Consider the following 20,587-nt stretch of genomic DNA (forward strand, 5'->3'; position numbering starts at 1 on the left):
CGCCTGATTGGATTCTCGTGATCAGCCATACTGTTTGCCGCATGAAGTTTTTCTATTGAGTTGTCTGAACATCTTTTAAATGTGAGTGCTTTATCGTCCTTTTAATAAAGTTTAATTTACACACTATATGGATCTCTCTCTCCCTTTGGGTACATATAAACCTCTGATCGAGATTTATAAGAAGCACCCCCAAGTGATGAGCGGTACCAATACCAGGAAGACCTGAGCTTTAAGGATTCCCAATTAGTTCTTTGGGGCAGAGGTGTTACGTGACCTTCCTGTCATAAAAGGGTCTTGGCTTTTTTGGTAAGCCTTCCTGGATTCTATCTAGTGTTGGATTCCATAGTCTATCTTCAAGCTACAGTTACCACCTTTCTTACTTGAGTGGACTATCACTTCACTTTTTTTTTTTGCTGGACTTGCATTCACATGTTTGTCACAAGTGGGACTCTATTTAAATTGTATTTGTTTCTCACATCATGTCACTGGATTGATATTCACATTTATTTAGGGTTAGCGCAACATGTTTTTTATAATATATAAAAAAGAGTCAAGAAGCAAATTTCGGTTAGGTAGCTCAATGAGCAAAAGCTATGCTACTTAATACTTGCCACTTGACATGTTGGCAATGGTGGAATCAAGACCTACTGCTGGTGACGCCTCTAGTGATAACTAAAGCTCTATTATCAGGAAAATAGGACTTTCTTCCTACTGCTGGTGATCCCTCTAATGTGTTTGTGGGGTGCAGTGTGATGTGGTGGCAGTAGCACACACTCAGCTGGCATCTCCAGCTTTCATATTTAGGGGGGGCACATGGGGGGACAGGTACAAAAGTAGGGGGGCAACTATAAAATGCAATTATATATCCTGGGGCCCTTTACTACGATCCCGCAATAGCCCTTTCACATGTTCTGCAGTGAGCTCCCTTCCTACTGTATTGGGCCCCCCCCCCGGGTGGCAGAAAACAAGAGATATATGTCACCAGCATACCAAGAAAATATAAGGGTCCAAAGCAGTGGGAGAACTATCAGGGTTGCTAAGGTTGTCTTGCCACCGGGTCCTGGTGTTCTGCCACTGTGGGGTTCCCCAGCCTCCTCTTGCTGTCCTGCCCCTGCTATTGACAGCGCTGGTCTGGCATCTCTTGAAATTTACAGGCTGGTTCTCCTGTCCTAAGGATGGGAGAAATCAGTCTGTTTTTTCAGTAACTGAGAGTCCTGGTGGAGTCCTTCCTGCAACTCGCTTTTCTCCCTGCCAATGAGGATGCAGGGGAAGGAGCAGATTGGGCGGCTGTGGTTGTCTCGCATTAAGCAGTGTCAGCGAGCAGAGGGAGGGGGGAGGAATCACCCGCAGGAGCTGACTGGGGACGCTCTCCCTCTTAGACATTGCCTCTTTGTAAAAAAAAAAAAAAAATTTTTTTTTAAGTGGGGGGGGGGGGGCACATGATGGGGCACAGCATAATGTTGGGGCGGGGGGGGGTCAGGGCCCCCTCTGCCCCCCCCTAGGGATGCCATTGCACACAATCAGTCCAGGTGCAGTTGAAAAACTTGTATTGAAGTAAAAGTACAACGGTTCATAATAAGCCCGATGGAAGGAGGCCCGGTCGGGAAAAACTCATGCTCTGCTTCTCAACGTGTAGCGGAGCAGGTCTCAGCTGAGCCGACAACATCTGCCTCAAGGGGCAGAATGCAGCCTGACCGGTCTGAGCCCAAATTGGGAGGTTTCCAGGAGCATGGTGAATCTCTATGCATTCCCTCCTCCTCTGGAACCTTTCCCTACTGCTAATACTGACCCTGACAGATAGGTGACCTGCCCCTACACTACCCACACGCTAGAAAGCGTGCCAAACACAGAAGCCAGGGTCTTAAATAGAACCATGTTTCTCTTGACTTCCTATCTGAAATGCCGCCTGCAGTGGAGAAAGAGGACTTAAGCTGGCCATACACCATACAATTTTCCTGTTCAATTTTCTTTAGATTTACCTTCAACTATGTAGTACAAGGGCCTGCCTGATTGCATCCAAATTGAAAGTGTTTAGGTTTGACCTCCTATTATATGGTTTTGGTAAATCTAAAGGAAAGTTGAACAGGAAAATTGAATAGTGTATGGCCAGCCTTAGCCTGCCTACATACTAAAGTTCTATATAGGGGAAACAGGACCTTGTTCCTTCTGATCATGATCCCTCTAGTGATAACTAATGATCTATAGAGAAGAATCAGGACCTCCTTCCTCCTACTGTTGATTCCTTTAGTGGTGGTGAATTCAAGATTTCTGTTTGCTTTCCCCCACTGTCTGGCCACATTGTTTGCTCTTTATGTGATTATTTGAAATTATCACCCCCAAATGTTTTTTTTTCTTTTGAAGCTCTGGCTAACAATGTACCCCCAATATTTTGCTCTGAGAGAATTTCTTTCCTCTAAATTCACAATTTTACATTTGGTCCTCTTAGATATAGCCCATATTCTCATTTTTATTACATAATCATAAGGAAGTGACTTGCTAACATACCTGTTAGGGTGAAATTTTATGCTCCAGTGTTTTCTTGAGAAAACATTTAATCACGTCTCATATCTCACATTTCCATAAATAAGCAACAGTCTCAGGCAGACCAGTTCCAACAAATATTTCTGTCTGAAGTCCTGGCAAACATGCAAAGTAGATGGTAAGCTTAGGCCCCGAGGCGTAACAGCCCAACACTAACATGTGTCAAACGGAGAAAGGAATAATGATAGGACTCACAAGCTTGAAGAAATGTTGAGCCCACCCCATCTCAACCTTAAAGGAAAACTCCATTTTCATTAAGGATAAAAGTCTAACTCCAGCCAAAGCTTTTTTATTTCTTTTGAATGGAACATCAAAGGGTTAGACAAGGAACAGAAGAAATTTCCAATGGGGACACAAACACATTATTAGTGGTGTGGAGAGCAATTAGAACTTTTGCCAATGTTTTTATTGTCTTCTGTACTTTCCTGTCGTGTTGGAAACCAATCCCTCGACTTTTCATGTAATCATCAAACAGGGCTGTATCTTCTATAATGGCATTTGTGGGCATGTGCCTACAGCAGCACCAAGCCTGTATACATTGATATAACTTTTTCCTCATTTTTTTCTCCTCTGTTGCCCAACTCTGGACATTTTGTGGTAAAATACGTCAATAAAAATATATTGGTTGAGGTCGCTGGAAGCACTGTGAGTAGTCAAGAGGCTCTTTGTAGTTTAGTAAACAGAATTGTAACCCTATTTGCTCTAGTTTGGTGTTCTGTGAAGCTGAAAAGTAGTCCTGCTTGTAAGGCAAACACCATATTGCCTCCAATAGTGCATTCTAATTGTGGTACTTACTAAAATAATCACAGGCCATAAGGACTGGCACATTACAATCCCTTCCTGTCCAGGCCATTTTTCAGTCTTTAGCGCTGTGATAGTTTGAATGACAATTACTCGGTCATGCAACACTGTACCCAAATTAATTTTATCGTTTTGATGTTTAGAGAAAGATAGAGATTTATTTTGGTGGTATCTAATAACCACAACTTTATTTTATTTGTTACTAAATAAAAGAAAAAAGACCAAACATTTTAAAAACAGCAAATAATAATGCTTGACAGTACAAAAAAAAAAAACTTTTTGGAAAGTAGATACCCCAAGGTTATTTCATTTTTTTGACGCAATTTTTTGGAAAATGAAGAAACAGACTGATACTGAGGGGGTTAAAATAAAACATGGAGCTTGGTAGTGGTGCATCAGATCCATGAAATGTGCTGGTCATACACAGAGGAAGAAGGTGAAGGGGTTATTGTACAAGTCACATACAGTGGGAGGATGGAGATGATGTACAGTATAAGGGAGGTGAAGGGTTAATATACCAGTCAGATCAGAGACAGGGTGGAGCTGACATATACTGTAGGGGGGTGAATGGCTGTTTTGGTACTGGGTGACACTGGTACTAGTTTACACTGGGTGCTGGCTGTGATCAGGAGCGATTGGTGTGTGAGATGAAAGTGAATGCCGGCTGCTAATGGCAGCCATTGTTTACACTGGTTACAACAATTTCACCTTCTGTTTGTGAACTGCATTGTCCAATGAACCGTATATTCACAGTAGGATGCTTATGCATGCACTAGGGGTAGCGCAAGATCGTTTTAAAAGAATTACATTTTAAAACATTGTTCCGCCCTCGGAAGTGCGACGTCTATCTGTTCATGTGCAACGGGCTGACGGCATGTAGTCGAAGAACAACTGTATGTTAATAAATACCTCCACCCTCTTGAGTGCATCCTTCTTGGGCAAATACCTTCAGCCCAGATGCAGCAATCTTTTGTGTGTCGCCTGACTCCAAACCACACAGCCTTTCTCCCAAACACGATCCCTTCATACTACAGAAGCGTGCGGTGGCCCCATGTATTCCTCTGGGAAAGCTCTACTGATGGTGGCCTCCAGCAGTTGCTTTTTTCCACAAGGCTTTCCCAATGGTATGAATGGAATACAGAGTAAAGGAAATCTTTCCAATAGAGCATATTCTACTAAATAGCTTGTGTGCTAAATATCTAACATTACATATACTTTTACGTCTTGGTTCAAACTACTGTCTTCTTTATTGGCCACTTGAGGCCTTAATCACACTTGAGCATGAGTGTTTTCAGATGATTTTGAAACTTTTTTTTCTCTGCATGATTGGTTTGCATGAGAGCATGCATTATTCAAGCATTTTTCATGCGTTTTCAAACTTGTTTTGGCCAATGGAAAGCAATATAATCTGTGAAATCATGTTCTTGGTGATATCAGACCTCTTGAGCCATGTCCACTATGCCAATGCTTTCCCAAACTGTCTGCTGTTCATGTAATGAGCATCGCAAGGGTTTGTAGAAGTTCTTGTGGGCCCTCACCAGAAAGATGATAGTTTCCACATCCGACATGGACACTCCTGAATCCTCTATTTTGTTTACAATTCTGAAGTTTCAGGGAGGAGGAGACCAGTTGAAGTCTATGGGGCCAAAAACGATTCTGCCCAAAAAGAACCTCATGTACTTTATCAGGCAACGAGCTTCGGTGTGAACTGGCACTATTGACTATAACAGAAATCTTCAGGCTGAGTGTTGTCTCACTTTAAGAAATCCTCAGGGGTGAATAGGGGGTTAGGCTAAAATAGATTACCTATAAAGTCAACTCTTCCTTAAGATCAGACACAGATACAGTATAAAATTCCTTGGTTATGAATAGCTCGTAGAACGCTGAATAATGTTTAAACTCACTCATGTCATTGTGACCTTTTATTTGACCATGTGACCTTCCTTGTATTGTATGAATGCCTAAGCAATGTGAAGAATTACCAGAAATGTTTATTGTATATTCACTTTATTTGATGCAAGGAATTTACAGAGCTTGCAGCAAGAAGTCACACTGGATCCAAGTGGCTATCTGAGTGCTGTGCTTTTATTAAAAGACTTCTTTTTTCTATTCAAATAATTGAGCTAATCATGTCTAATCTGACCATCATAATACACAGCATTTTTGCATAATTTAACAAATCTTTACATGAAACTTTTTTTTAGAAAGTTTGGATTGGACCACCTCCCTCCACAGATCGTCATAAGTGAGTTGGTCTAAATTGAAGGAAATGGTCAACTCCTATGATGCCATAGGAACGTTATCTATTATATAAACAAGCTAAGAGAGAACGGGCAAATACACAGTATAGTATATCTCAAAAGTGAGTACACTCCTCACATTTTTTGAAATATTTTATTATATCTTTTTATGAGACAACACTGAAGAAATGACACTTTGCTACAATGTAAAGTAGTGAGTGTACAGCTTGTATAACAGTGTAAATTTGCTGTTCCCTCAAAATAACTCAACACACAGCCATTAAAGGGGTTGTAAACCCTTGTGTTTTTTCACCTTAATGCATCCTGTGCATTAAGGTGAAAAAACACTTGGCAGTGACCGGCCCCCCAGCCCCCCATTTTACTTACCCGAGCCCTGGAATTTCCCACAGCGAGGACACGCTGTCCCTCTGCCCGGGGTTCTTGGTACTTGATTGGATAGATTGATAGCAGCGCAGCCATTGGCTCCCGCTGCTGTCAATCAAATCCAATGACGCAGGGACCAGGGGGCGGGGCTGAGTCATAAATTCAGCGGCTATGGACGCCAAATGATGGACTCGGGGACCACGCCCGCAAGGTAACCCCCCGGGAGAGCGCTTCTCCTAGGGGGTTATCTGATGCGGAAGGAGCCGCAAGAGCCACAGAGGTACCCCAGAAGTCGGTGTTCGGGGCCATTCTATGCAAAACGAACTGCACAGTGGAGGTAAGTATGACATGTTTGTTATTTAAAAAAAAAAAAATGATTGAAACTTTACAATCACTTTAATGTCTAAACTGCTAGCAACAGTGGGTACACCCCTAAGTGAAAATGTCCAAATTGGGCCCACATTGTCAATATTATGTGTGGCCACCATTATTTTCCAGCACTGCCTTAACCCTCTTGGGCATGGAGTTCACCAGAGCTTCACAAGTTGCCACTGTAGTCCTCTTCCACTCCTCCATGACAACATCATGGAGTTGGTGGATGTTAGAGACCTTGCGCTCCTCCATCTTCAGTTTGAGGATGACCCACAGATGCTCAATAGGGTTTAGGTCTGGAGACATGCTTGGCCAGTCCATCACCTTTACCCTCAGCTTCTTTAGCAAGGCAATGGTCATCTTGCAGATGCGTTTGGGGTCGTTATCATGTTGGAATACTGCCCTGTGGCCCAGTCTTTGAACCAGTCTTCGAATGGAGGGGATCACGCTTTGCTTCAGTACGTCACAGTACATGTTGGCATTCATGGTTCCCTCAATGAACTGTAGCTCCCCAGTGCTGGCAACACTAATGCAGGCCCAGAGCATGACACTTCCACCACCATGCTTGACTGTAGGCAAGACACACTTGTCTTTGTACTCCTCACCTGGTTGCCGCCACACACGCTTGACACCATCTAAACAAAATAAGTTTATCTTGTTCTCATCAGTTCACAGGAAATGGTTCCAGTAATCCATGTCCTTAGTCTTGTATTCAGCAAACTGTTTACGGGCTTTCTTGTGCATCATCTTTAGAAGAGGCTTCCTTCTAGGATGACAGCCATGCAGACCAATTTGATGCAGTGTGCGGCGTATGGTCTGAGCACTGACAGGCTGACCCCCCACCCCTTCAACCTCTGCAGCAATGCTGGCAGCACTCATACATCTATTTCCCAAAGAACCTCTGGATATGATGCTGAGCACGTGCACTCACTTCTTTGGTCGGCCCTGGTGAGGCCTGTTCTGAGTGGAACCTGTCTTGTTAAACCGCTGTATGGTCTTGGCCACCGTGCTACAGCTCAATTTCAGGGTCTTGGCAATCCTTTTATAGCATAGGCCATCTACATGTAGAGCAACAATTCTTTTTTCAGATCCTCAGAGAGTTCTTTGCCATGAGGTGCCATGTTGAACTTCCAGTGACCAGTATGAGAGAGTGAAAGCGATAACACCAAATTTAACACACCTGCTCCCCATTCACACCTGAGACCTTGTAACACTAACGAGTCACATGACACCGGGAGGTAAAACGGCTAATTGGGCCCAATTTGGACATTTTCACTTAGGGGTGTACAGAACTTTTGTTGCCAGCGGTTTAGACATTAATGGCTGTGTGTTGAGTTATTTTGAGGGGACAACAAATTTACACTGTTATACAAGCTGTATACTCACTACTTTACATTGTAGCAAAGTGTAATTTCTTCAGTGTTGTCACATGAAAAGATATAATAAAGTATTTACAAAAATGTGAGGGGTGTACACACATTTGTGAGATACTGTATGTATGTGTATATATATATATATATATATATATATATATATATATTGTGAAAACATGGCAATATGACAGACACAAAATAGTGTTTTTAGACGTGGAAAACAGTGTCCAATAAGGGGAGAGTCTCACTAGAAATGACTGCAAGCCCACGGATAGGAATGGCTATATAGCCATAGATAGTTGCCACCATAAACCGTGGCTGCTTAATATCCCCAAAGCACAGTTCCTCCAATTAAGAAGGAACTGCACTACGAATGATGAATTTGAGGAACAGGCAGTTAAGTTTGGTGAGAAGTTTATTCAAAAAGGTTATGATGTCAAGCTGGTTAATAAACAATTAGAGGAAGTGAATAATATGGATAGAAAAGATCTGTTAAAAAACAAGGAAAAGGTAGAAAAGAAAGATGGTGATGAATACAGGATGGTGTTGAGCTATAATGTTCAGAAGAATAAGATTGAAAATATCATTAGAAAATACTGGAATGTATTGCTGAGGGATAAAGTTTTAGGAGGGGCTCTCCCCCGTTGTCCTTCATTTGTATATAATAAAGCACCCAATTTGAGAGACATTCTAGACCCAGGTGTTTTGGACCCCCCCCCCCCCGATAAAGGCAACAATGTAGGAACCCTGACCCCGTTTCTTACCGTTTTTTATGCCTGCGGGAGATGTTTGGCTTGTAGGACCACTAAAGGGAATAATGTATAAAAGAAAACGAAGTTTATAGCTACATTGTCAGGAAGGACTCATAAAATCAAAGATTTTATCACCTGTTCTTCTGAGGGGGTTGTATACATGCTGGAGTGTTCTTGCAATCTCCAGTATGTAGGTAGGACATCTAGACCTTTACTGGTTAGAGTGCGAGAGCACATTAACAATATTACAAAATGGAGAAAAGAATATTGTGTTTCCAAACATTTTTGGGAGGTTCATGATAGGAATCCCAAACAATTAAAATTTTGAGCGATCGAAAAGGTGAAACATCATTGGAGGGGGGCAATTTTATTAGGCAACTGAGCCAACGCGAGTCTACCTGGATATACGAAACCCAGGTTTTATCGCCTAGGGGGCTTAATATAGATTTTGATCTAAACTGCTTCATTTATAATGGTTAATTAATAAACGCGTGGTTATATAGTAGAATTTTTGTGTCAATGATTATCCGCATACTTAGCGGATTTTTTAGATGGCTATCCATTTGGAAGGGATATAGGTGTAGTATCACTTTGGATGCGAGTTTATGTGATTTAACCTCCCTGGCGGTATGATTATTTCGGATTTTAGGTGCTGAAAGCGGTACAATTTTGCATGGAAATTTGGCTTTTATATTGTAGGCCTGTAATTCTTAACAATAACACACTTAAATCTGTCCAAACCAGAGTCTAGTAGATATCCCGGGTATGATGAAGTTTGAAACACAAAAACATAAATTATAATATAATAAATAAATATAAATAATTAAAAAAATAATAATATAATAATAATAAAATAAATTTCCCCACGGTTCACTATCGCTCAATTCTGCAAGTGTTCTAATTTACGATCGCTGTTTTCTAGCTGATCTAAAGCCACTTTTGACATAAAGGGACACTTTTTGGTTGCTATGGACAATCTCCAGTTTCCAGGCAGAAAGAACAGTATATATCATATAAAACTGCATGCAGGGCATGGGCCAAAGCACTGGGGACAAAAGGGATGTGAAATAATTTCATACAGATTACAATCTTACAGATTACAGTACTGTATGTGTTATGATTTTTACATTTTTTGAATTTGCCGCCAGGCTCCGCCCCCGTGAGTCGCGCCGCTCGCAGGGAATGGAGCCTGGCACAGAGAGGCTTTGGAGGAGACACAGCCCACGGACACTGCGGGGGACATCGCAGGACCCTGGGGACAAGGTAAGTAACGCCGCACCAGGATCCTGAAATGTAATCCCGAGTGTTTCTCGGGGTTACCGCTAATGGGACTGAAATTTAACCCCGAGCCACACTCGGGATTACTGTCAGGGAGGCTACAGTAATGCTACTTTAAATGCGATTTTATGCGATTTTCTGCAGATAATATATGGAAGGTCATTGATTGTAATAGAATTAATTTTAATGTTATTATAATGAGAAGTTTGTAGTCATTTAGAAATAAGTAGTCGGTCGCTGGAGCATTTGATAGTATGCAATATTATAATTTTAACAATTTAAGTAGTAGAAAGTGACATATTGTTCAAATATAAGCAATTTTTTATAGAATGTATTTTTAACATTAGATTGGCACGGGAAGTCACCACGGAGGTCAGCAGTGCGTTTGAGGTAGATCACCCTGCAGACATTTAGATCTGCCTAGCTATTCGGGTGACACATTCTCCAGCTCAATATATGTGAGCTCCGGTGTATACAGGAAGTGGGAGTAGCCTCATAAGCTGCGTGATGACACCTGGAGGGTTGCTTAGGCAACAAAAGGGTATATAAGAGTGTCTAGGGAATCGGCCCACCCATCTACTGATGAAGGCCAATGAGAGGCTGACACGCGTTTAGAGGGGAGGAGCCGAATCTGCAAAGCATCGTGAGTGTAGATTTGCGGTGAATGAAGTGATGATTTGAGACATGCTGTTTTAAAGTTTTCATCTTGTAAGTGGATTTGTTTTGGGGGCTTTTACATAGTTACATAGTTACATAGTAGGTGAGGTTGAAAAAAGACACAAGTCCATCAAGTCCAACCTATGTGTGTGATTATATGTCAGTATTACATTATATATCCCTGTATGTTGCGGTCATTCAGGTGCTTATCTAATAGTTGCTTGAAGCTATCAATGCTCCCCGCTGAGACCACCGCCTGTGGAAGGGAATTCCACATCCTTGCCGCTCTTACAGTAAAGAACCCTCTACGTAGTTTAAGGTTAAACTTCTTTTCTTCTCATTTTAATGAGTGGCCACGAGTCTTGTTAAATTCTCTTCTGCGAAAAAGTTTTATCCCTATTGTGGGGTCACCAGTACGGTATTTGTAAATTGAAATCATATCCCCTCTCAAGCGTCTTTTCTCCAGAGAGAATAAGTTCAGTGCTCACAACCTTTCCTCATAACTAAGATCCTCCAGACCCTTTATTAGCTTTGTTGCCCTTCTTTGTACTCGCTCCATTTCCAGTACATCCTTCCTGAGGACTGGTGCCCAGAACTGGACAGCATACTCCAGGTGCGGCCGGACCAGAGCCTTGTAGAGTGGGAGAATTATCGTTTTATCTCTGGAGTTGATCCCCCTTTTAATGCATGCCAATATTCTGTTTGATTTGTTAGCAGCAGCTTGGCATTGCATGCCATTACTGAGCCTATCATCTACTAGGACCCCCAGGTCCTTTTCCATCCTAGATTCCCCCAGACTCCCAGAGGTTCTCCCCCCAGTGTATAGATTGCATACATATCTTTGCCACCCAAATGCATTATTTTACATTTTTCTACATTGAACCTCATTTGCCATGTAGTCGCCCACCCCATTAATTTGTTCAGGTCTTTTTGCAAGGTTTCCACGTCCTGCGGAGAAGTTATTGCCCTGCTTAGCTTAGTATCGTCTGCAAATACAGAGATTGAACTATTTATCCCATCCTCCAGATCGTTTATGAACAAATTAAATAGGATTGGTCCCAGCACAGAACCCTGGGGAACCCCACTACCCACCCCTGACCATTCCGAGTACTCCCCATTTATCACCACCCTCTGAACTCGCCCTTGTAGCCAGTTTTCAATCCATGTACTCACCCTATGGTCCATGCCAACGGACCTTATTTTGTACAGTAAACGTTTATGGGGAACTGTGTCAAATGCTTTTGCAAAATCCAGATACACCACGTCTACGGGCCTTCCTTTATCTAGATGGCAACTCACCTCCTCATAGAAGGTTAATAGATTTGTTTGGCAAGAACGATTCTTCATGAATCCATGCTGATTACTGCTAATGATACCATTCTTATTACTAAAATCTTGTATATAGTCCCTTATCATCCCCTCCAAGAGTTTACATACTATTGATGTTATGCTAACTGGTCTGTAATTCCCAGGGATGTATTTTGGGCCCTTTTTAAATATTGGTGCTACATTGGCTTTTCTCCAATCAGCTGGTACCATTCCAGTCAGTAGACTATCTGTAAAAATTAGGAACAACGGTCTGGCAATCACTTGACTGAGTTCCCTAAGTACCCTCGGATGCAAGCCATCTGGTCCCGGTGATTTATTAGTGTTAAGTATCTCAAGTCTAATTTTAATTCTGTCCTCTGTTAACCATGTAGGTGCTTCCTGTGTTGTGTCATGAGGATAAACACTGCAGTTTTGGTTACTGAAGCCCCCCGATTGACTCGTGAAGACTGAGGAGAAGAATAAATTCAATACCTTCGCCATCTCCCCATCCTTTGTAACCAGATGTCCTTCCGCATTCTTTATGGGGCCAATATGGTCTGTCCTCCCTTTTTTACTATTTACATACTTAAAGAATTTCTTGGGATTTTTTTTGCTCTCCTCCGTTATGTGTCTTTCATGTTCTATCTTAGCTGTCCTAATAAACATGCAAACAGAGTACACTATTGCCTCGTTTCCACTGAGCGGATCGGTTCAGGTCGGTACAGTTTGGAAGGCCTAGAATGGTCCGGCCTATTCAGGTGAGCGTTTCCACTGCAAGTCGGACCGCCAGGGGCCATACGTGGGTTTAGAAAAAATGCCTAGCATGGCGTCACACGTCCGCCAATCAGTGGAATGTATTGTAGCTCCGCCCTAACCGAACCATACCATTTTCTATGGCCCCACATCTCAAGCAGGACCTAGAATGGTACGGTTCGGTTAGGTTGTATGGGCTGCTTTCATAATGGAAAGACTCAAAATAGCGTACCTTACCGAACCGAACCAAACCAATCCGCTCAGTGGAAACAAGGCATATGGCACCTGTGTTTGTTGTTTCATGTCCATAACCCTACGGAAGTAATAGCGTGATTGAGCACTTATGAGAAAGTGAAGGAAGGTTTGTCTGGTGGCAACACAAACGCTGATTACCCACACAGAGGAGCAGTCTGGAGACTGTAGGATTACCATTGTAGAGTGAAAGTTGATCCATTGTGGTGGACACGAGGAGTGATCTGTCTATGCTTTTACATTCATCTTTGAGGTGAGCAGGCACTTTAGCTGGTGGAGGTGTGCACTGAATATTAGTAATTTTGAGGACAAACACACACAGCGGTGATTGCTTTGGAAGCATTGACACAGATGAACTGTTTTTTTCAAATTTTTTGACATTTTCATTTTTTAATCTAAAATACTTTTTTGATCATGAAATGTTTAATATAAATTTGTATGCACATTGTTTAATGAGACACAGCGCTGCACTATTTAGATAACAATATATATATATATATATATATATATATATATATATATATATATATATATATATATATATATATATATATATATATATATATATTTATTTATGTTCGTGGCCCTAAGACCGAGACAGATGTGGATCACATAAACAAGCGACAAGACTTACAACATAAATAGACCTGAGGTGTGGCTTTTGGTTGTCTGGTAGGTAAGCCAAGAAAAGGGGCCATACCAAAGATAAGTAATGAATAATTGTGGAGGAAAGTGTGCTGAGAAATGTTGAAAAAAGGGGAATGGAAGGGAGGGTATCGCGCACTGGAACCGACAGAGAGCAAGGGCGAGCTTAAATACCCACCAGGCTCCTCCCATAAATTCAGGCCACCATACTGGCCTAATTTATGGTCATGGCCCTAAGACCGACTCCAAGACAGATGTGGATCACATAAATACACAATAAGACTTACAACATAAATAGACCTGAGGTGTGGCTTTTGTTCGTCTGGTAGGTAAGCCAAGAAAAGGGGACAAATATAAGCAGGTAGGGGATATATCTTTATTGGTTCTTTTTTTTTTTTTTTTCAAAAAGTTTTTATTTCGCTTTTCAAACATATAACAGAAGGTATAAAATATAGTGTTGTATACAGATATTTTGATGTATACAGATATTTTGATATACTTGTACATTCACAGATATGGGAGACATTTCGGTATTAACTCTGATCTAGGAAGGGTGGGACAATAATTTTTCAGGAGTATAGGAGTGAAAGGGGTGGTAAAATGGATAAGATTAGACAGATCCCAAACCTAGTAAATAATAGAGTAATGTGGTGGAAGCCTGGATGGAACCAATCAATACTAATTCTGCGAGTACCAACTTATTTAATATCAATCAAATACCTGTAGGTATGGTAGGAACTCAAACCAGGGGGGGGTCGGGGCCTGAGATGAATGAGAGAGAGACAGTTAGTGAGGGTATAGTATCCGAATGATCATAGACATTGTACCATATTACGGACATTTTGCTAGTAAGGTAGCTGGTAGTCTTTATGTTTCGTGTGGAACTGACGGTGATCTTGGATATGTGAGTTGAGTAGTTCACGCCGCGGTCGGGATGATTTAGAATGGTTCAGGGGGGGTCCCCTCTTATGGGGGGATTTTCTTGTTTCGCAGCTGCTGGTAGGAGTCGTGGTAGGAGAAGGTGGATTGGCTCATATTTGCTATTTCTTCTTGAGAGAGAGATGAGAGCATAAAGGTGTGCCATTTAGAGTGGAAGCGGTCTGAGGAGGTTTTTTGTTTGAAGTCCGTATTAATGCGGTCTTTGATGAGTAGATGTAAAAGCTCTCTTTTGACTTGGGCGATGTTGGGGTGGGGTGGAGATATCCAATGTTTTAAGATATTCCTTCTTGCGATTAGGAGACAGGTTAGGAACCACCCTTTGTGTGAGGCGTTGACTTTCAAGTTTCCTGAGGGGCTTGTATCGCTGTTGGCGAATTTTGACCAGGGTAGGAGTAGTGGGTCCCAGTAGCCGAATATGAGGAGTAGCGGGTCTTTGGGTAATTTTAATAGGGTCACTTCAAATATGTAGGCAAGAACTTGGTCCCAAAAAGTTGAGATGTATGAGCAGTCCCAGAAGCGGTGGGCCAATGTAGGTTTCCGGAGGTGGCATAGTGGGCAAAAGGCTTTGCTAGTGTCCGTCTTTGACAGAGAAAAGGGCATATAAGCTCTGTGGGCTATTTTCAATTGCGTTTCTCTCCAAACTTCATTGGGTGTAAGCTTTTGTACGGAGTTGAGGCCTTGCACGATTTTTTCCACTAGGTTAGAGTCCGGGAAGTCTTTAGTCCAGTTTGTTATTGATGATGTTGAAAGAGGTGGAGATGATTTAAGTAGGAGGGGTTTGTAAATGTCCGAGGTTTTGTATGAGTTGTTTGATATCATTAGGTCTATGATGTTTGTCGGAAACCTTTTCTCTGCTTGTGTACATGTCTCCTTTAGGAAGCTGATGCATTGCCCATAATGGAAGGAATGTGAGGTGGGAAGAGCGAAGGTTTCGGCAATGTTGGTAAAAGGCAGTGGTCGACCCGTCTGAATGTTGCAAAGGGAGGAGAATTTTGTTAGGCCTTTCCGTTCCCATATTTTGAAAGGTTTATGTTCTAGTCCCTGTGGGAAGGCCGGATTTCCTTGAATCGGGAGATGAGATGACACGAAAGGGGATATCTTAAGTATTTTCCTAGCTTCTCTCCAAGCCACCGCTGTGTCTCTCAACAGTAGATTATGTTGGTGAGGGGGGGGGACTGACTTCCATCTGCAGTGGAGGAGACCTGCTAGCGAGTAGGGATGGGCCATGTCCGATTCCAGGGAGAAGTTTGAGTAGCGGGAGGATTGCGTTATCCAGTCTATGCTGGTTCTAAGCAAGCATGCTATATTATACATTCTAATGTGCGGTAAACTGATGCCCCCTTCGCGCCTGGGAAGATGTAGTTTTTTTAGAGCTATGCGTGGTCTTTTGTTTCGCCATAGGAATTTTGATAAGGAGGAGTTGAGCGAAGATACATCTTTGTGAAGAAGTAGTAGCGGAATAGTTTGTAGTGGGTATAATAATCTTGCGAAACTGACCATTTTTATTAGGTGACATCTCCCCAAGAGCGAGAGGGGCAGGTCCATCCAGGCATTTAATTCTTGAGATATTTTCGACAGCAGAGGAGGGTAATTTAGATGGTATAATGAGGAGGGGAGCTTTCCTATTTTTATCCCTAAATATGTGATATGGGATTTCGCGACCGGGAAAATAGATTTATGGGCCCATTGTGGAACAGAGTGTGTGCCTATGGGGAGGATTTCGCTTTTGCTGTAGTTAATGCGTAGGCCGGAGCACAAGCGAAATTCATCAAACACCTTTTTGATGGTTATCATATCAGAGGGGGGGTTGGCCGAGAATATGAGGACGTCATCTGCAAATAGAGAAGTACGTAGATCATGTGTGCCTATTTTTATGCCATGTAAGGGGGCTGTTAGTGTTAAATATCTAGACAGGGGTTCTAGGGCGATGTTAAAGAGGAGTGGGGATAGAGGACATCCTTGGCGGGTGCCCTTGTGAAGACGAAATTCTTCTGATATGAGGCCTGCTACCACTAATTTTGCTGATGGGGCTGTGTACATGGCATTGATGAGGTGATGGAATGGGCCAGAGAATCCCATCTCTGACATTGTCATAGAAAGCCAGTCGAAACTAACATTATCGAAGGCCTTTTCTGCGTCTAATGTAATAATGGCGTGGTTGGTGTTTGGGTGATGGAGTGCGTGTTCTAGGGCCATCATGACTTTACGAATATTGAGGGTGGCGGTTCTACCTTTTACGAATCCTGATTGAGCGGGGTGAATTAAGGAAGGGACAATGTCAGCCAGCCTGGTGGCTATAATTTTTGAGAGAATTTTTACGTCTAGGTTGAGAAGTGATATGGGCCTGTATGAGCCTGGTTCTTGGGGGTCTTTGTCCTTTTTTGATAGTAATTTTATAAGAGCTTGGTTCCCCGACTGTATGTACGTACCCCCTGACCAGATATTCCGGTATACTTGGAGAAGGATGGGTTCCAGAAGGGGTTGAAGGGTCTTATAAAATTCGCTAGTGAAGCCGTACGGGCCTGGGGCCTTGGAGAGAGTCAAGTGGCGGATGGTTGTTGATATTTCAGTGGGGGTTATGGGGGCATTAAGGGTTTCTAGCTGTAGTGTGGAAATCTTGGGCAAGCTTATTTTTCCTAAAAAAGCGCGTGCTTTTTGTGTATCTATGGGATCTGGGGCGTAGAGTGTAGAGTAAAATTGTTGCATAACTTTGGTAATAGCTTGTGGGGTGGATTGAAGGGTGCCTGTGCTGTCGCGGAGTGATGTAATGTGGGTAGGGCGGAAAGGGCCTTTGCATAGTCTGGATAGGAGTTTACCCGCTTTGTTACCAAATTTATGGAAGGAGGCTTCTAAGTGGGCCTGTTTGGTGTGTTCAAGGGTGTTTACCCATGTGTCGAAGTCCCTCTTAGCTGCCTGCCATTCCAATCGGTTGGCTGGGGAGTCTGTGGTATATAGTGCTCGTTGTGCCTGGTGTAGGCGTGAGCTGGCTGCTTTATATTTATACAGAGTGTTGCGTTTAAAGGAGGTTGCATAGGAGATGATACGGCCTCTTAGGTAGGCTTTACCGGCGTCCCAGAATAGGTTAGGGTCGTGTATGTGGGGGGCATTGTTGGAGGAGTATTCCGTCCAAGCATCGGACATGTATTGTTGGAAGTCAGTGTTATTATGGAGGAAAGAAGGAAACCGCCAGATGTTGGGATGTGGGGGTAGGTTTAGATTGTCGAGAGTTACTTCTATAGGTGCGTGGTCGGAGATGGTTATGTCGTGTATAGTGGTGTTCTGGAGGAGAGGGATTAGGTTGTCGGAACCAAAGAAATAGTCGATCCTTGTGAAAATTTTGTGTGGGTTGGAGTAGAATGTAAATTCCCTGTCTGTTGGGTGGGATAGGCGCCAAAGGTCCTGAAAATGGATAGAATCCATGGTGTTTGCGAAGAGGGAAGGGGCTGGTGGGTTGGATCGTGGGTTTGGACTTTTTGGTGAGGATCTGTCGTCTATCGGATGAAGGGTGTCATTAAAGTCCCCTCCGATCAGGTGGGGGAGGTGAGTGTTCTCTAGAAGCCAACTGGAAAGCTCGGAGTAGAACTGTTTATTGGGACTGTTAGGGGCGTAGACGTTTGTGATTATGAGCTCTTTGGAGCCTATTTTGACATGTGTGGTGAGCAGGTGGCCCTGGTGGTCAGTTTTTGTCGATAGAATTGAGCAGGGGAGATTTTTGTGAATGAGTAGGAGGACGCCAGCTTTGCGTCCTGCTGCATCAGATCCTAGAACAGTTCCAACCCAGAGCTTCTGCATGCGGTGGAAGTCTGAGGCTGTCAGGTGCGATTCCTGGAGTAGGGCTATATCTGTTTTGAGCCGTTTAAGATGCCTGAGAATTTTCATTCTTTTTTGAGGGGATCTGAGACCCTTTACGTTCCAGGAAATTATTTTCATGTTAGGGGGGGGTTGTGAGGGGTATGAGCAGATATTGTCAATTTATCAATTTGTGTATGATGGGTTGAGACACCAGCTATGACAGGTTTCATGCCATTTTCATAATGATCAAGAGTCACATTGGATGTGTGGGGGAGATGGTTTGGGCCCCGTGGAAGGGGGTAGAAGGAGGGGGGGGGGGTAAACCATGGAGGGGAAGTAACATTGGGACTAACATAGCCATTAAGCCTAAGCACTTCACTTTTTTCCGCATGGGTTCACTGTGTAGGTCAGCTCCCATAACAGGACAGTTACGGAGTGGGGCCCGAAAGGCCCGTGGAAGGGTGACAGGCGTCTATGCATGCACTTGAGGTTAGAAAGTAGAAATTAGGGGGGGGGGGGGGGGATGCATGTTGCCGTACACAGTGAAGCCAGGAGGACATAACCATATAAGAAAACTGTTTTCAAACAAATATTGTTCTAGATAAGAAAGGGAAAAAAAAAACAATGCCTCTTAAAACTGAGAGCCAATCATAGCAATATAGCGTTATACATTACGTGATACCGTGGAAGGAAGGTAAAAAAAAACCTGAGAGGGGACAGGTTGGGGTACTGTCCGTAAATTGGGTAGCCCGCGATGGCGGTTGCGAGTCACAGTTCAGCGAGGAGTGAAGCGATGCTGGTCAGGAAATGAGGATCTGAAGCGTTTGGGAGAGTCTTTACGTGGGCTCCGTTGGTCCAGGGAGCGGCTGAGTGGGGTGCCCTTGGAGGGGGTGTGCTGTTGATTGTTGGAGAGTAACGATCGCATGTAGGCTTCCGCTTCTGGTGGATCCTGAAAGGATAACTGGTCACCGTTGGGAGTCTTGAGGCGTAGGGTGGCTGGGAATGCTAGAGTAAATTTGATTTGTTGCTTGAAGAGTTCTGTGCATACCTGTTGGAAGGCTTTGCGTTTCTTGGAGACCTCGATGGAGTAGTCGGCAAAGATCAGAACCCTCACACCGTCAATTTGGAGTGTGCGGGTTTGTCTAAATTTTTGGAGAATGAGTGCTTTGTCTGCGTAGTTTAGATATTTGGCTATGATGGGGCGAGGGCTCTTGCGCTCTTCACTATATGGTCCCATTCTGTGGGCGCGCTCCACCGCGTAGGGGCCTGTTAGGCCTAGCGCTTCAGGGATGCGGTGGGAGCAGAATTCTGTTAGAGCAGATGATTGTAGCGATTCGGGTACCCCCACGAATCGCAGGTTGCTCCTTCTGGACCTATTTTCCAAATCATCGAGTTTTTGTATTATGTATTGGTTTGTCTTGTCCTGCGCTTGTTCCGTGGCTTGGGCTTGGTACATCTCTTCTTCCATACTGGAAAGGCGGTGTTCCAGATCATGTAGCCTGGTGTTATGTTCTCCTAGTTGGGCTTTAATTTGTTGCATCCCTGCATTTACAGCTTTCTCCACAGATGTTGCAATCATGGGGGACAGGAGAGCTGCTACTGCTTGTGCGATGCGCTCTGTATTATGGTCCCCTGCATGCTGTGGAGAGGGGGCCGACGTTTGAAAGGCCTGGGGGAGAGGGGCTAGAGGAGAGGCGGCTTGGGGTCGTGGATGAGCTTGGGAAGCTTGCGAGGATGTGTGAGGGGCCGCGCTGCCACTTACTTCCATATCTGCTGGCTGCGCGCCTGTTTGCAGGTCCGTGTAGGCCGAAGCCAGGGCCTCGATTTGCGGCTGGGGCGGCGGCGCCGTTTGGGCCGTGTTGGAGCGGGGGCCGCGGACTTCCACGAACCGGTCCATGTAGTGAGTACTGGTGCCCGAGGTAGCCAAGGGTGAATTCGGGCTTCAGGGCCGGTTTTATAAGCAGGTTTTTTGTCCTGGTTGCGGGAGCTGTGAGGAGAGACAGCTACTCCATGCGGCGCCGGAACCGGAAGCAAGAGCTTTATTGGTTCTAAGCTCATTGAGCAAGCTTTGAGAAGGCTAGGGCCATCTCCACTTGAGGGTTCAGAATATATCTGTCGAAGCAGGCGAAAAGTGCAGGAAAATCCTCTTCTGAGAGGTGGTCTTTCGGGTTCTGCGCCTCCTTCAGTCTAGGGGTATTAATCCACCTTCAGGTACAGGAGGTCCAAGCTACAAGATCTTCAGTAACTTTCCAGACCCCCACTGGTGGAAAGGAGGTGATTTTGCCCTGACATCATTTCCCCTTTGGTTTTTCATATTTTCAAAATAGACAAAGATGGCAAACTCCTTTCATCCAAGGAAGAAGACTTTTGGGCAAGAGAAGGCTATTTTTTGGGGAAAAAAATATTCTCTAAGCAAATTGATGTTCTCGGCTCGTTGGTCTAGGGGTATGATTCTCGCTTCGGGTGCGAGAGGTCCCGGGTTCAAATCCCGGACGAGCCC

General features: G+C 43.7%; 1 non-coding gene across 1 annotated transcript; it reads left to right on the forward strand.

The window, feature by feature from the left end:
- The first annotated feature begins 20,515 nt into the window (after positions 1-20,515).
- TRNAP-CGG (transfer RNA proline (anticodon CGG)) lies at positions 20,516-20,587 on the forward strand. The gene has a single exon. It is a non-coding gene; the product is annotated as a tRNA-Pro (tRNA).

The sequence above is a fragment of the Aquarana catesbeiana genome, linkage group LG05, assembly GCF_042186555.1.
Source record: "Aquarana catesbeiana isolate 2022-GZ linkage group LG05, ASM4218655v1, whole genome shotgun sequence".
NCBI lineage: Eukaryota > Metazoa > Chordata > Amphibia > Anura > Ranidae > Aquarana > Aquarana catesbeiana.